The sequence below is a fragment of the Mus musculus genome, chromosome 3 (assembly GCF_000001635.26).
Source record: "Mus musculus strain C57BL/6J chromosome 3, GRCm38.p6 C57BL/6J".
NCBI lineage: Eukaryota > Metazoa > Chordata > Mammalia > Rodentia > Muridae > Mus > Mus musculus.
This window is the reverse complement of record NC_000069.6, coordinates 34,590,691-34,607,341: the sequence shown is the minus strand read 5'-3', so window position 1 is coordinate 34,607,341 and position 16,651 is coordinate 34,590,691. Positions and strand designations below refer to the sequence as shown.

The following is a 16,651-nucleotide window of genomic DNA, read 5'->3' as shown; positions in this document are numbered from 1 at the left end:
GAGGGGAGGGGAGGGGAGAGGAGAGGAGAGGAGAGGAGAGGAGAGGAGAGGAGAGGAGAGGAGAGGAGAGGAGAGGAGAGAGTGCTTCTAACCTTGCCGAATGCAAAAAGAAATTTGGTTTTGAGTCAATGTGAATGGAAAGAGAAGAAATGAGGCTTCTACCCGACACTATTATTCAAATAAAAACATACTTTGAGGGGTTGCAAGATGGCTCAGTAAGTAAAGACACATGCTGCCAAGCTTGCCAAACCTGAGTGTGAGCCCTGGAACCCACCCAGTGGAAGGAGAGACACCGTCTCCCCACCCCGTCCCCACATACATATACAAGGAAATAACAAAGAAAAAACTTCAATCTGCCTAGTTGAGATTCAAATTATCTCGAAATCAGTCACACAATGTACAGTTGTGCGCGCGCACACACACACACACACACACACACACACACACACACACACTGATCTTTGAAGGCCTCTCTGCTTTGTATGGATCGCTGACAGTCAAGAACAGCACAGAAGACTCGGGTTTCATTCTTCACCTAACATGGAGATGGAAAGAAGGGGCTAAAAGCATGGACAGTGACTAGAAATTAGTGGCCACACCCTAAGAGGCCACCATGGCCCCGAAGAAACAGTTCCTGCTGCACGGCTGGTATGCACAGATGAGCTAGGTGGAGATATTATGAGAGAAGCCAATTGCATCTCCCAGAGAGTAGGACAGACTGATTCACTAAGCATTGCCATCTGAAACATTTTTTTCTTTGTTTTATTGTATAGATGAGGAAGTTAGCTTTGGAGATCTTAAGCAACACTTACAAGGCTGCTAGGCTGGATTTGAACTTCAGTCTCTTTATTCTTAAAGAGGACACTCTCACCACCTCTTCAGAAAAGATTGTCTAAATTCACTAGCTTAAGAACTTCCTCTTCTGTGTACAGGGGCATCTAATCTGCGTTGCTAAGAAAGCCTCCCTGTCCTGAGTGCCAATATCTCTGGTTTTGTTTGCTTTTTAAGTCTTATTTATTTTATGTATGTGAGCACACTGTAGCTGTCTTCAGACACACCAGAAGAGGGCATCAGATCCCATTACAGATGGTTGTGAGCCACCATGTGGTTGCTGGGAATTGAACTCAGGACCTCTGGGAGAACAGTCAGTGCTCTTACTGGATGACCCCAAGACCTCTGTTTTGAAAGTAGGAACTCATGGGCACTCTGGAGGAAATGAAAGAAATGTTTGGTTTCAAGGCAAGTTCTGTTGCGTTCTGTTCAGCCAATGGGCATGAACCTGACATCTATACTGTATACAGTATACACTGTATACAGCTGGCACCCACGTCATGTGTGCCATGGACCCAGGCTTGGATCCTTGAATTTCCCAAGGATTATTTAGCAAGCTCATTATCACTTCCAATCCTTGTCCCTAGAGACTGAAACTCAGCAGGCTGGGATTTCTCAATTGTTAGTGTTCACAGAGGCAGCTAAGCTAAGGATGGGAGGTGTGCACTTGGGGAAGCCTTGCTCCAGAGCAATAGTTCAAGGAAACTTGAAATCTGTGACCTGGGTCTTGAGGTCAGCAGGCCCCAAAGGAGAAGGATCTAATGTTGATTCTTAGCCGTGAAGGCTTTGATAGACAGCATTATTTGAATGTGAACATGGCGAGGCTGAAGATTCTGTAGTAGGCTGTTCATCTAAGGGAATCTATGCATGTGTATAAGGAACACAATAGTCCTAGCTGTGCAAAGTTCAGGCATGAAGGTGTACGCATGGCTGTGTTTGAGCTACATCTCATACTGTACTATAAAATGATCAACTTTGTCTCTATTCTCATTGGTTTTGGCTCAACTGTTGCTTGATGCGTGCTTTGGCCATGCAAGCTCCTAACTCTCATTCCTCACGACAAATGTGCTCATACACATGCATGCAGGTGCACACACAAACACACACTTATGCACAAATGTATGCACACACTCATGCACACATGCGCACGTGCACCCACAAACACACATTCATGCACACACTGACACGCACACGCGCGCGCGCGCACACACACACACACACAAACAGGAATTCTTCTGCTCATTCCCATCTTTCCCACTGTGGTTTCAGTCACACCAGCATCTGCCTTTGAACTTTGCTGATATTCTCTCTCCTTCTTTTTTGTCACAGGGTTTCATGTAATCTGAGCTGGCCTCAAACTCCTCATTCTCCTGCCTGTGCCCCTTGAGTGCTGGCATTATAGGTGTGCATACCAGGCTTGCTTTATGTGTTGCAGAGGACAAAACCTAAGGCTTTGTGCACTCTATCAATTGAGCTAAATCTCTGGATCACGGATATCCATTTTAACGTGATCTTTCTTCCTCTTTCCTCTTCCTCTTCCTCCTCCTCCTCCTCCTCCTCCTCCTCCTCCTCTTCTTCTCTTCTTCTTCTTCTTCTTCTTCTTCTTCTTCTTCTTCTTCTTCTTCTTCTTCTTCTTCTTCTTCTTCTTCTTCTTCTTCTTCTTCTTCTTCTTTTTTGTTGAAACAAAAACCAATGTAGAGAAAAGAAACAGTCAGAGCATGAGCATGCCTGATAGGCCTGTGGTGGATTGGGGGCTGGGCTCCATGGTGACTTTGTCTGCAGAGCTGTACCCCCCAAAGTGACAAGCACATACTCCATCCATTGAACTGGCAGGCTCAGCCCACCAGCCCAGGGGGTTCCCCCAGGGTGGCAATGCTGAAAAGAACGGGCTTCTAAGGCTAGTCTTTGGAAAATGCAGACAATAGGGTTATAGTAGCTTGCACAGGTTCATCCTTTCTGTCAGGAAACCTGTAATTTATGTGAACATACGAGACTTCAAATGCTTGAAAGCAGAACCTGAGTTGCTGGGTAATTAGGTCCTGAAAAGAGATTAGCTTTATTCTGTGTTTTCATTTTAACGGATTATTTATTTATTTATTTATTTATTTAGTCTTGTTATGTAGCTCCAATGAGTGTGGATTGGTACTCATTACAATTCTCCTGTCTCAGCCTCCTAAGCAGAGTGTTGGAATTTCCCAAGAGTACTACCATACATACAAGAGTCCAGTCATAAATCTCAGCCAGTTTACTGAGTTTCCATCACTCTTAAAGGCAACTGCCTTCCCAGGTTCTAACTTATAACATCTTCCACTGCCTGATATACGGCCACCACTGAGGCATAGCAAGCCTCTGAATACTACCTTTCTATTGCTGTGATAGGATACCATAACAAGACAATTTACTAAGGAAAGTGCTTTAGCTGTGGCTTATGGTTCCAGAGGGTGAAACTTCATGACCATCATGGTGAGAAGCATGGCAGCAGGCACAGAGGTGTGGCGTTAGAGCAGTAGCTGAGAACTTCCATCTACATCCACAAGCACAAGACAGAGAGCTAACTGGGAATGAATGGCTGGGCTTTTGAAACCTCAAAGCCCACCAGTGACACACTTCTTCCAGCAAGGCCACACCTCTTAATCCTTCCCAAACAGTCCCACCAACTAGAGATCTATGAGCCCATTCTCATTCAACCCCAGATCCTATGTTTGTTACGATGACAAAAATTATTTTATTTTTAAAATTCCAACATTATTCTATTCTATAGTTTATTTTCAAACATTCACATATATGTTATATTCATATGTACATATATAATATATGAATTATATATGACATGTATTTCACATGCATGGAGGAAGCAGGGGTAAGTTATTATATATACAATGTGTGTATTATGTACCAGATAAAGATCTGGAGATGAACAATGTGTGGGTAGATAAGGAATGTACTCGACACTGCTTTCTCCATGTGTGTGAAGTGGATGTGTGCTTCAGAGTAGATTGAGAGGTCAGAGGACAACTCTAGGGGTCACTTCTCTCCTTCTACCTTTTCTTAGGCCCTAGGGATTGAACTCGGTCATCATGCTTCCTCAGCAGGCTCTTTACCCACTGAGCGATCCCAGCAGCCTGCTGCCTTTTCTTTATATAGGAGCTTTATCTTTCCTTGTCAGTGCACATGGCTCCAAGAGCCCCAGCTCAGCAATGTCAACCTGTATGCTATGGGGGCTTTGCTTCACCAGGTTCCAGAGCGACCTTCTTTAGTATGAATTTAAAGGGTATTCTGGTCTTATGTACCTCAAGTCATATTTTAGAGAATTGAAGGAAATTATATAAGAAACTTCATAAAGATTAACACTGGGGCTGAGGACACAGCTCAGCGGTAGAGAGTGCTTAGTTAGTTCCTAGGCAGCCCTGGGTTCAATTTCTAGTACCTCATATATACACACAGGCTAAAACCAACATTGTCCATCATAATAGCCACACAATGGTTTAGTATGCAGACATATCACCGTCTGTTTAATTGTTTCCTTTGCTTCAGGGTCTGCTTCTCTCCTTGCTGTGTGCAAACTGCTGGGTTGAATGTTGCTTCACACACAATGTCAAGACAATATGAATGATTCTTTCTGTGGCAGAATCGTGCAAAGGTAGGTATCTCTGGGGTACAGGTAGGGGCATTTTAATGTAACTGATGGACTCTTTCACAATGATTTTTTTTTTAATTCCTGTTACACTGTTACTTGCCAGTTTTAACTTTATGTTATTTCCTCATGAAGTTCATGCTAGGAGTAATTCTCTTGGTGATTTCTTGAGATGTTTCATGCTAAGATTAAATAAAATTCTGGATTCTTTTTCCTTTCTTCTTAGTGATTTCTAAGATGTCACATTTAAGTTGTTAATGCATTAGAAATATATGTTGGATGGTTTGATGTATAGACTAATAAGCATTGGCATGATCGTCCCTGCTGGCCATATGGCTTCACACATGTGTGCACGGGTGTATATTACATACTGAAACCTGCTACCTCCCACCCTTACCCCAGCGAGTGCTATGTTTTGGAGATCATTTTTAATAGAACAAAGGAATGACCTGTACCTTCCTGTCTCTGTATTACCTTTGAGGAATGACTCCAACAGAGTTCAATCAAGTGTCTGTTGCTGCCAAGCTTCCAGAGTTTTCATGACACAAGCCACCATTGTGACCTCTACCATTCTGTCCCTGGTGTGTGTTCTAGTTTCTCAGGAGACATGGAGTGGAACTGTCAGGTCATTGGGCTGAGCACGGCTTGCATTTTATAAGACACTGCAAAAATGCCTTCTCCATTGGTTTACCAGTCTTATTTATTTTTGAAGTTAAGCTTAGTTGATAAAAACATAAAGACTGTATGTATCAGAAGGTAACAGAGTGTTTCAATACCGTATACAATGTTTAAACCTGACTTAAACTTGTAACTCTCCTTAAACATTTGTTATTATTCATATTGTTATTAATTGGGCCTTTTAGAGCCAAGTTCTCATGTACTGTAGCTCAGGTTGACTTCAAATTCACTATGCAGCTGAGAATGGCCTTTGATCATTCTGCTTCCACTTCCGGGATTATGAGTGTATACCACCTGCCTGGCCTGTATTATTTTCCTTTTGTTTTCACAGTGTCTCTATACAGTCTTGGCTGGAATAGAACTTGCTATGCAAACCAGTTGGTCTTGAACTTTCAGTAATTCTCCTGCCTCTATACTTGTTGGTAAAACTTTTTTTGTTGTTTGTTTGTTTTTCGAGACAGGGTTTCTCTGTATAGCCCTGGCTGTCCTGGAACTCACTTTGTAGACCAGGCTGGCCTCGAACTCAGAAATCCGCCTGCCTCTGCCTCCCAAGTGCTGGGATTAAAGGCGTGCACCACCAAGCCCGGCGGTAAAACTTTTAAAAAACCTTTTTGTCTCATTGTGTGAACTGTACCACACCTTACTGTTGCCTGGAACCACCCTGCTCGATAAAGGCATCCAGGTCTTCTTGCTCCATCTAATTTTTCATCCACAGCTGTTACGTGGGGAAGAGCATTTTGTTTACTTAAATCCCCACAGTGGAGGTCTTGTGAGATGACCCAGAGGTTAAGAGCCCAAGCTGCTCTTGCAGGGGACCTGGGTTTAGTTCCCAGCACGGATATGGAAGCTCAAAATAATCCATTATTCCAGTTCCAGGGGAACCACTGCCCTCTTCTGGCCTCTGTGGGCACTACCTGCACACAATACACAGATACTCATGCAAGCAAAACACCCATGCACAGAACATAAAATATACCTTAATTATATAACCTTAATTATATAAAAATTTGCAGTGTCCCCAGGCAGCTCCATGCTAGTTTACTTCTTTGTTTAACTGTTATACAATTTAGGAAATTCACAATCTAAATTGGAACAATGTCATGCAATAGCTTTAAGTTTTTAAGCTTTATCAGAGAAATACGTTTCTTTAGTCTGCTTTAAAAATCTAGAATCGACTGTTTTGTATAAAACTGTTGCACCCCCCCCCTTTTTAAGGTGTTAGACTTTCAGCTGCTGGAGGGAACATTTTGAATTCTGTTTAAAAACACAGCTATTATAACAGGCTAACTCAGTATCCACAAGAATCAGGCCTCAACAACTATGCAGAGTAATGTGCCGTAAGTTCCAGGATTTTGTTTCTAAGTAGGAAGTCAGCATGGGAGAGATACACATGGACACCTGCTTACCCAGTTCCACTCACAAAGCCAAGACAGGAAATCACATGAGAAGGTAAAGAAAACGATGTCTATACACATATGCATACACTATACGCCATAAAACATAATGTCTTATTCAGCCGTAAATAGTGAAATTACTCTATTGACAGGAAAATGGATGACAGAACAGGAGCTCATCCAGGTGAGAAGACTCAGCTGGAGAAAGAAAGGATGGCAAACCAACTCAACATAAAGGGCAGACTTCCGTGCAAGAGGCCGTTGAGGAGTGGGATGGGGGGAGTCAGGAGCAGGCAGGCTTTAATTAGTTACGATTCATGATGAGCACATAGTGAATTGCACCAACAGAGAAATAGCATGATCACTAACGTCCTTCCTAAAGCGAAAACTCACTAAACCGTGTATGTATGGAAGGCGTGGTATGTGTGTGCTGTATGTGCATGCATGGAATTCGTGTATGCTGTATGCGTGTGTATGATGTATGTGTTTGTGCTGTATGTGTGTACTGTATGTGCATGCATGGAATATGTGTGCTGTATGGGCATGCATGGTGTGTGTGTGCTGTATGTGCATGTATGTAATGTATGTGTAGTATGTGTGTATATAGTATGTGTGTGCTGTATGTGTATGCATGGTATATGTATGTGCTGTGTGTTTATGTGTGATATGTGTATAGTGAGTATGTGTGGTATGTGTATTTATATGGTATGTATATATGGCATGTATGCATGTGTTGGTATAGTATGCATGTGTTGAGTATGTGGTATGTCTATATGTATGGTGTGTGTGTGTAGCATATGTGTGACATGTATGTGGTATGTGTATATGTATATATATGGTGTGTGTGGGACATATGTATGTGTATAAGCGTAGTATATATGTGGTGTGTTTGTGTGTGTGGTGTATATGTTTGGCACACGTGTTTGTGTGTGTGTATATTATGCATATGTGCTTTGTGTGTAGTGCAAGTGGTAGGCGGTGTCAAGAGGAACAGCCACCTCACGGGTACGTGACTCCTTACTGATCCCCAATGATGGCTTCAGATGCTCTATAAAGCCAGAATCAGAACTCCCAGCAGCCTCCACATCCTATGCAGTAAAGCAAGACATGCTGAACACCAAGGGTAACTGCAAGCCTCTGGTCCTTGCTACACTTTCTGAGTGCTGGCACTGGAGGTTCCAAGGTCCTGCTTGGTTTTCGCATGTCAGGGATCAAAGTCAGGGATCCATGCATTCTAGGTAAACATTCTGCTAACTGAACTACACCCTCAACCCAATTGTCTTTGCTTTTTGAAGCAGCATCTTGCTAGGCAGCCCAGGCTGGCCTCACATTTCCAAGTCTCTCGAGTACTAGAATTCTAGGCACATGCCACCACACTGAGCTTGGTTTAGAATATCTTTTTAAAGATGGTATATAGTCAGGTGTTGTGGCACACCCCTTTAATCCCAGCATCCAGAAAGCAGAGGCAGGCAAATCTCTGAGATTCTCAACTGCCCTGGCCTATATACAGAGTTTCAGGCTAGCCTGGGCTCTGTAGTGAGATTCTGTCTCCAAAGCCAGCCAGCAGGTCAGCCAGTAAGCAGACAAACAAGAAACCAGTGGAATGAAACAACTCCCCAAGGCCTCAGTAAACAGAAAGTAAAGATGTTACATAAACAAGAGAAACAAAACCATAAAGTGAGAATTGGAAATTAAACTTGATCTCTTCTCCCTCTTCCTTTCCCTCCTTCCCTCCCTTCTTCCCTCCCTCCTTCCTTACTTCCCTCCCTCCCTCTCTTCCTTCCTTCCTTCTTTCCTCTCTCTTTCTCCTCTCTTTTCTCTCCTTCTGCTTCCTACCATGAATTCAAATTGGGGAGTGTTCCCTTAATTTCACAAGTCGCTCAGGTGCTCGGGTCTATGGAAGCAGAGGTACACTCACTCAGGTTGCTGTATTGTGGACTCAGTGCGAGTTCTGTTAAATCTATGGAAGCCAAGAGTGGACATGAAGAATTTCTACTTTGGAACAGCATCTCCCAGCAGCTTCTACAGAGCAGAGAGCAGGCCTAATGGGGGCAGCTGAATGCATGGAACTCCCCAGCAGACCCAAAAGCCCCCTGCGTAGATCCATCTCTGAACAGAACAGTGGGGAAGGCTGTCGCTTAAGGCGCAGGACACTCAAGGTCACAAATGGTGTTGAGGCCTCCAGTCCACGACTCTCTTTTTGTTGCTTTTCTTATGTGCGGTTTGCGGTCATTTAAAAACCACTTCTCTAACATATGACAATGGAATAAAACAGCTTTAAAAATGTCCTGATTTGTTGATTAACTTCGCTTCTAAAATTATATTATACCAGTGTTGTGTTTTTTTTTTAATGTTTTAACTGTTTCCAAATGCAATTATCTTGAAATAACCATGAATAGAATATTGGATATAACAGCAAAGACAGGCTTTCGTAATGTATTAAAGTACCTAATTTAGTAAGTTGAATAGCGGGGACCCGTAGAATCCATTTTTGAGTCTGTAATTATAAGTTAAGTCACTATTAAGATGACATGCATATATATTTCCAGTTTAAAATAATTAAAGTTTAACCCCATCTCAATGCTTCTGCTCATAACAGGAGATACTTGTGAACATATGAGCTTAGATATTCATAGAAATATTTCATGATATTTACCCACCATACTTGACAAATGGGGTCTGTCCCAACCCTACCTACCTTCATCAACTGGCATGCATTTTAGCCAGGGTAGCTAACTGTGAAATGGCCAGCTAACATTTGAAAGTCGGGAGTGACCGTAAACTACACAACCCTTAATCATAACCCAGCCTTGGGGTGTTGTATGTCTCTGGGGCAGGTGCCCCTCCTGTTTTATTTACTCATAGCATCATTAATACCAAAGATATGCAACCTTTTCTGCTATATGTCATCCTCTCTTCAGGTCTTTAGTAGTGCTTGCTTATCTATTTCAGTCAAATGTATTTCTTATTTAAAAAAAAAAAAAAGAGTAAGAGACCTGACAACACAGGGTTATCGAATGTTTTCAGCTGAGACCCACATGTCATTCGGCATTCAGACGTGCGCGCGCTTGATTGATGGATGGGTTTGCGACAAATAAAACTAGGATCAACAGCTTTGCCCCTTTCCCCCATCAGAGAGCAGAGGAAAGCATAACTCTGTAACAATAGCAGGATTAGAGATGCATTAGCCAGCCATCGACCAGAACCATCCGTCCCCATCAATACCCCGCACGTAATAACCTGAAGCTATGATAAGGAAACAAAAGCGGGGAGAAAGGAGACAGGAGAAAACAAATCAATAGAAGAAGGTGTCGTCTGAAAGCCACACTGACCACACGAAGACCCCCCTGCATTCCAGGGGCTCGCGCTACCCAGTGTAGAGACACCTTACCCAGAGTTCATACAGGAAGGAGATAGAGGCCGGTTTGGGATGTGAATTTTGGTTTTAACACGTGGTATTTATGCAACGCGCCTGTGTCCCTAAAATTGCTTTTAAAGAAAGAACACCTTTTACCTCAATGGTTCAAACCCTGGGTGATCAGAGAGCTCTCAGAGACACAGTGGACAGTGTTAATGTCCAAACACTCGTGTGAACATTCCCTTAAATACGGGTTAGCCCGACAAATCCCGATACTGTGAGACACACACAAGGCATAAGTTTATCTTTTAATGGAAAAATACCAATAGCCTTTTACAAAAACTAATGCCAATTCTAGAAGTCTACTTTTCTACATAGGTTTCTTTTTCCTTACAATTTTTTTTTTTACACAAAAATTTATCTTCCCTTTCAAATTGTAGAATATTTTGATGATAATTTCATCATTTTCCCCTACAAACAATGGAATGTTAAGTTTATTTATTCAGCTTTTTTGTTCCGTTTCTTTGGAGAGCTTTTGATTTTTGTATTACCTGTCCTATTTGTTCTAATTTACAATTTATTCTAATTGGCCATTGAATGGGCCAGTGTGGCTTTCCCCTGGCGAGGAGGACATTAGCGATATTTGTTCTTCTCCGAAAGAAGAGGTGAGGAAGGAGAGGCCATCTCTGATTGAGGAGCCCTGCTCTTGGGAAAGCGGCTTCATCACCGGGCCTCAGCCCCATGCTTAGAAGGAGAAGAGCGTTATGATAATTCATCATTATCATCATTGCCATCATTATTAATGTTGTCGATACTCTTTATTGACAGGCTCGCTCTAGTGCTTCATTTCCTAGTGTAAGTGTTGAAAAGAAACGAAAAAGTCATTTAGCTCTACCGCCTGTTTAGTTCTGGAAAGATGCGAAGCCTATCTTTCCCTTTATTGGAGTAAATCTAGAAAGAACTTTGAGAAATTGCACATCCGAACAACATGCAGACAATTCTTAGCACAGGATGTAAGCATCCAAGGGTGTGGATGGGAGACATAAGAGAGATTTTAAAGCGTTTCTAGGCTGGATCTGGTTGCACAGGCCAGTGGTCCCAGCTACTTAGGAGAGTCACACGTTCAAGGCTTGCTTAGGCTGCAGGGTGAGAGCGAGGTCAGCTTAGGCAACCTAGTGAGATCTTGTCTTAAGATAAAGACGAGTAAAATGAAAAATAATAAAATCTGGGGATGTAATTCAGTGGTTCAGCACTTGCCTAATTAATTGCCCTTGTAAGGCAAAGAAAAAAGGAATTTAGAGTTTTTAGATTAAAACAATTTAGTGGGGTTTCTTTTGGTTTGGTTCTGTTTTGTTTTTAAATGTGTATAAGTGTTTTGTTTACATGCTTATCTGTGCACCACATGCATGTACCCATGATAATTGGGTCCCCTGGATATGGAATTACAGGTAGTTATGAGCCACTATGTAGGTTTTGGGAATTGAGCCTGACTCCTCTGGAAGAGCAGACAGTGCTCTTAACACTCCCTGCCCCTCGCCCTCTCTCCAGCCCCTGGTTTCTTGTTTCTGTATTTTGTTTTGAGATAGAATCTGGCTAGGTAACCCAGGTCATTCTTAAACTTCAGGGGTTCCAGCCTCGGCCTCCTGGTTGCTGTACACACCATGCAGCCAGTGGTGGCTATAATATTTGTGAAATCTTATCTTGGGAATCCAAAGACAACTGTTTGCAGTTACATAAGTAATTGCAATGCACAGACAGATTTGGGCTTGCATTATTGAAGGTTGGGGAGGCATATTAATCAGGAAACAGAATTAGTGTAAACACACACACACACACAGAACAATTGCATTTCAATTATGATTCTTAGGACTTAAAATGCTTACAATTTTCAAAGCACAAACTTAATATTTTAGGAAGCATTTCATACACACCAGTGCAGCTGGTAGTGTTTGAAAGTCTTTGTGCAAACTGAAAAGCTTTAAGGTACAAGTTCCTAAGAGAACCTGATTTATATTTGCCCCTAAATTAGACATATTTTATAATGGGTATAATTTAATGGGTCTTTTTCGTGTGTGTGTGTGTTGTGTGTGTGTGAATGGGTGATGGAATGAATGTGTACATGGTGTGGATGTGTGTGAGTGTGTGTGTGTTGTGGATGAGTGTGTTGTGGACATATGTTTAGTGTGGATTGAGTTAATGTGTGTGTGTGTGTGTGTGTGTGTAGGGGAGTAGATGCATGTACTTGTATTTTTAAATTTACTATTATTATTATCATTTTCATCATCATCATCATCATCATCATGATGAAAGAGTCTCTTACACAAACTGGTTAGACTGGCAAGCCAGTGAGCTCCAGGCATCCACCTGACTCCCTGCACCCAGCCCTGGGAATAATGACATACAGCTTTACCCCCAAGCTTTTCACATAGGTGCTAGGGCTCAAACTCAGGTCTTCATGTCTGTACTGCAAGTGCTTTACTGGCTGACACACCTCTCAGCCCTCTAGTGGGTATTCCTTTCATATCTTAAAACATTTTAAGGCAGTCTTAGCAAGTGATCTAGTGAACTAGGCCTACCTCTGTTGAAGCCAAATGAGCCCAGCATCTGACTCGGACATATCTCTAGTCAGTTCACTCCACCCTGCATCCCGGTTAGAAGTCTCTCTGCAGCACACACGCCAAATTAGAGCAGATCTTGGCCCCGAGTCTGGGTACCTCTATATCCACAGGAGGAAAGTTCAGAACCTAGAGGTCCATCAATGCAGTATTAAAGGGTATTGCTAAGCTCCAACTGACATCAATCTAAATGGGACTATGACGCCTGATACATTTGTACAATCTAGGTCATGCATGCCTGATTGATAGCCTTTCTCTAGGGCATAGTTATCATTTTAGTGGTCCATGAAAGCTATTTCAACTGCTCTTACACCCATGGCCCAATACAGAGCCCCTGACTCGTTCTGTCCAAGGTAGCATGAGTAAAATCTCTGCCTTCTCTATACTGTTTGTGCACTAGAGGAGAAGAAAGCCATTTCTTCCAATGACTGGGTATATGCAGCTCTTTGGATGGTATTTGAAGATTGCTCTGTGCCGTGTGTGTACCTGGTCTTTTGACACTGAGACACAATGATCACATTATCATCTACAAAGTTCACATGAGAACAGTGCAATTGAGTTATGAAAAGAAAAAAAAAAAAAAGAAAAAAGAAACAAGAAACAAGTGAAAAGAAAAATAGCAAAAGTATTCCATGTCCCAAGTAAATTCCTAATATTTGTTGGGCTGTATTCATAGCCATGCTTTGTACTAGGTGGCCTTCAGGCCAGGGAGTAGACAAGTCTGCAAGGCACTGATTGTTCGTTGTGTGTGCATATTCTGGAGCAGAGGAAGACCCTGGAGACAGCACTTGTGTTCTCCCAGGCTAACTGTGCACAGCCTGATACAGACCATGAAAGGAACCCGGGAATACTAATTACACAGAAGGAGACCTATCGTATTTCATGAGGACAACTATACGTGCATCCTAGAAGCGATTTAAGAAGCTCCAGAACACCGGTCAGTGTTTGACACACTGTCATTCAGTGTTCAAGTGTGCAGTACAATGTTAAGTGCAACCATCTCTCTGTCTCTCTGATTCAGCGGCAGAACAAACTGTGGGCTGATTATCAGGGTCATCCTTGGGAAATCGACATGAGATGCTTAATTGTAACTCTGCAGATATCATCTGAATGCAAAGATAAGACATTAAGGCTTAAATGTGAACAAACCACTAAGACCAGAACACAAAATATAAAACCGCTATGTTTAAATTTTTCTTTCTTTCTTTCTTTCTTTCTTTCTTTCTTTCTTTCTTTCTTTCTTTCTTTCTTTCTTTCTTTCTTTTTTTTTTAATTCTCCTATGCCAAGAGTTTGTGAGGCTCTGACAGAAGTGCACATTTTGCCTGTAGCCTGACGCTTCCTTTGTGGGCAGAGCTTTGTTGATAAGTAACCATGACAACTGGCATATTGCTATGTGTGCCTTTTCTTTCTCCCTTCCTTCCTTTTTCGTTCTGTTTCTACCTCCCTTCTTTTTCTTTCTGTTTATTTTATTTTTTTTACATGATCGAGTGTCCTATGTGTGTGTATGTGTGTCATGAGCATGCCTGGTACCCACAGAGGCTGAAAGAGGATGTTGGATCCCCTGCAATTGAATTACAGGTGGCTGGGAGCCACCATGTGGGTAATAGGAACTGAACGTGGATCCTCTACAAAAGCAATGAGTGCTCTCAATCACTGAGTCATCGACCCAGCTCCTTGTGTTCATTAATTGAGACAGGGCCTTTGTGTCTTGCTAAGTAAGTAGCTCTGGTTGGTCCAGAACTCCCTATGTAAATCAGGCTGGCCTCAGACTCTCAGCAATCCTCCTGCCTCTGCTTCCCAATTGCTGGAATTGAAGGTGTAGTCATTATGTCTGCCTCTGTCTATGTTTTATATGGCTGCTTTTGTATTTCAAGGTCACACAGCTCAGTGGTTGAGACAATATCATAGGATATGAACAGTGCCCTCCCTATTCCAAATTCACATATTCAAGTCCTAGGGCACTAATATCTCAGAATGAGACCTTTAGTAACAGGATTGTGGAATGTGCATTCCTTTAAAGGATGAGACCACACTCACACTCTGGCATGGGGACTTTTGAGTCATTTAGACTAAGTCTCCTTATCCAAGGGTGAGTTTGGATGCAGACCTGCATTAGAGAGTAGGGCTCTTGTGAAGACAAAGGCAGAGATTGGGGCGACACAGACTAAGACAGCCAAAGCTCCATGGTTCATGTGGTGCTAGAGATGGAATCCAGAGTTCCACGCATGCTATTTAAACAGTTTACCAAACGAACCACAGACAGCTCTAAGAGATCTCATTACCAAAGCTCTAAAGCCCCAATGCACCACCACATTTCTTGTGGCTAATTCTTATGTGTGTGTGTGTGTATTCGTGTATACTAGTATTCAAGCTCAAGTTCACACTAAGGATTGGAATCAGGACCTCACACATACCACCCTCAGACTCTAATTCTTACATTTAATTCCATCAAGTTCACAAGCCCGAGCCTTACACTAGGATTCACCAAAGTGTCTAACAGCCAAGTAGGGCAGAGCACAGGCACAGCAAGTTGGGAGGTGCTCAGAGCAGGCACGGCTAGTTCGGAGATACACAGAGCAGGCACAGCTAGTTGGGAGGTGTGCATCTGTTTGCTAGGGAGAGTGGCTATAACAGGTATCACTGCCCGTGGGTTCTGCAACCAGAGTCTGGCATTTCAGTGTTGTGGGCTGAAAACACAAGGCAGTTTCCATGACTGTCCCCCAGCTTCTGCTCAACAGTATCCTGGCGAGCTTTGGCTGTCTTAGTCTGTGTCGCCCCAGTCTCTGATTTGTCTTCACAAGAGCCCTACTCTCTAATGCAGGTCTGCATCCAAACTCACCCTTGGATAAGGAGACTAGTCTAAGTGACTCAAAAGTCCCCGTGCCAGAGTGTGAGTGTGGTCTCATCCTTTAAAGGAATGCACATGCCTAAAGCGTACTCGTGAGACATAAGCAGGAGGATCAGAAGTTCATCTTGGTGGTGTAGTGAGTTTGAGGCCAGTCTGGGTCCATGAAGTCTTTCCTCAACCAAACCAAACCAAACCAAACCAAACCAAACCAAACCAAACCAAACCAAACCAAACCAAACCAAAAACCAAAACTAAAACCAAACATAAGAAGAAATGCTGCTGTTGCCTTTGCTGCAGGTGTATTTTAACATTGACATTTCTGTGTAACCTGAGTTTCTGTGTAGAAGGCCCCGAGAGAACAGTGAGGAAGTGGACCAGAGGCTTAAGCCTTGATTCACTCTGCAGCTGGGAAATTGAAAGGTTAATCATGCCACTTTGCCAAATTTACAATCTTCAAGTCTGTACAACATCCAACGTGGCTGTTTGGTAGGGCCCGGCTCTGACCTGGGGGGAAACATCCTGGCAGCTAGAAGCTCCTTAACACTCAAACTTTTACAGAGAAACGCAGTGCCTTGTGTATCAGTGAAGCATTCTGGGCCTGTCTCCTTGGAGATACGTCATTAAGTTGGAATCAAAGCCCTGGCTGCACGGAAATGTTCAAGCCAGGCAAGAGGACATTCGCTTTTCTCCTTCAGTTTAGGAAGTAGATAGGGATATTTTACCCCACTCAGAAATATCTCAATCCTTTATTTTATAAACAATGATAAAAAGGAAAGCTTATTTTCTGTTCTAAGGAGAAAGTACTCAGAACTTGAGAATTAAAAATATTTCATGTAATTCAAGGTAATCTATGCTGTTCCCTCCGAAGCAGTAACTACTTCTAAATCTTTTTAAAATAAATTAAAGTATTATTGCTTGATAAATTCATACATGTATGCAATATAGTATGATTATATCTTCCCCGTCCCCTCCATGAACCACCTCCAACTTCCCCTAGGGGGAGTTTAAATATTTTTGACTTATGACAAACATGACGGAAGAGCTTAGGTAAATGGAAAGTCACTCACAAAGTTTTCTCAATCTCAAGAAAGAGTCGAGGTAGCATTTAGGGACAAGGTAAGCTTAAAACCTTTGCTTCTCAATGTAGCATCTTAAGCCCTCCAGTGTCAGCATTGCCTGATGGCCAGACATGCAGGATCTGGCTGGGGGGTTTTGCAAGCATGAATACTCAAGTTTGATTCCCAGAACTACCCCACAAGTGCTTGTAACCCCAGCACTCAGGAGGCAGGGAC

The 16,651-nt window shown here is 42.6% G+C and overlaps 2 long non-coding RNA genes across 2 annotated transcripts in view; one reads left to right on the top strand and one right to left on the bottom strand.

Annotated features, from left to right (window-relative positions):
* Nucleotides 1-16,651, bottom strand: part of Sox2ot (SOX2 overlapping transcript (non-protein coding)) — a 117,613-nt gene that overhangs the window by 70,652 nt on the left and 30,310 nt on the right. The gene's annotated exons all lie outside the window — the stretch shown is intronic.
* Nucleotides 4,342-9,523, top strand: Gm42205. The gene is made up of 2 exons (XR_001783806.2): nt 4,342-4,471; nt 8,394-9,523. It is a non-coding gene; the product is annotated as a predicted gene, 42205 (long non-coding RNA).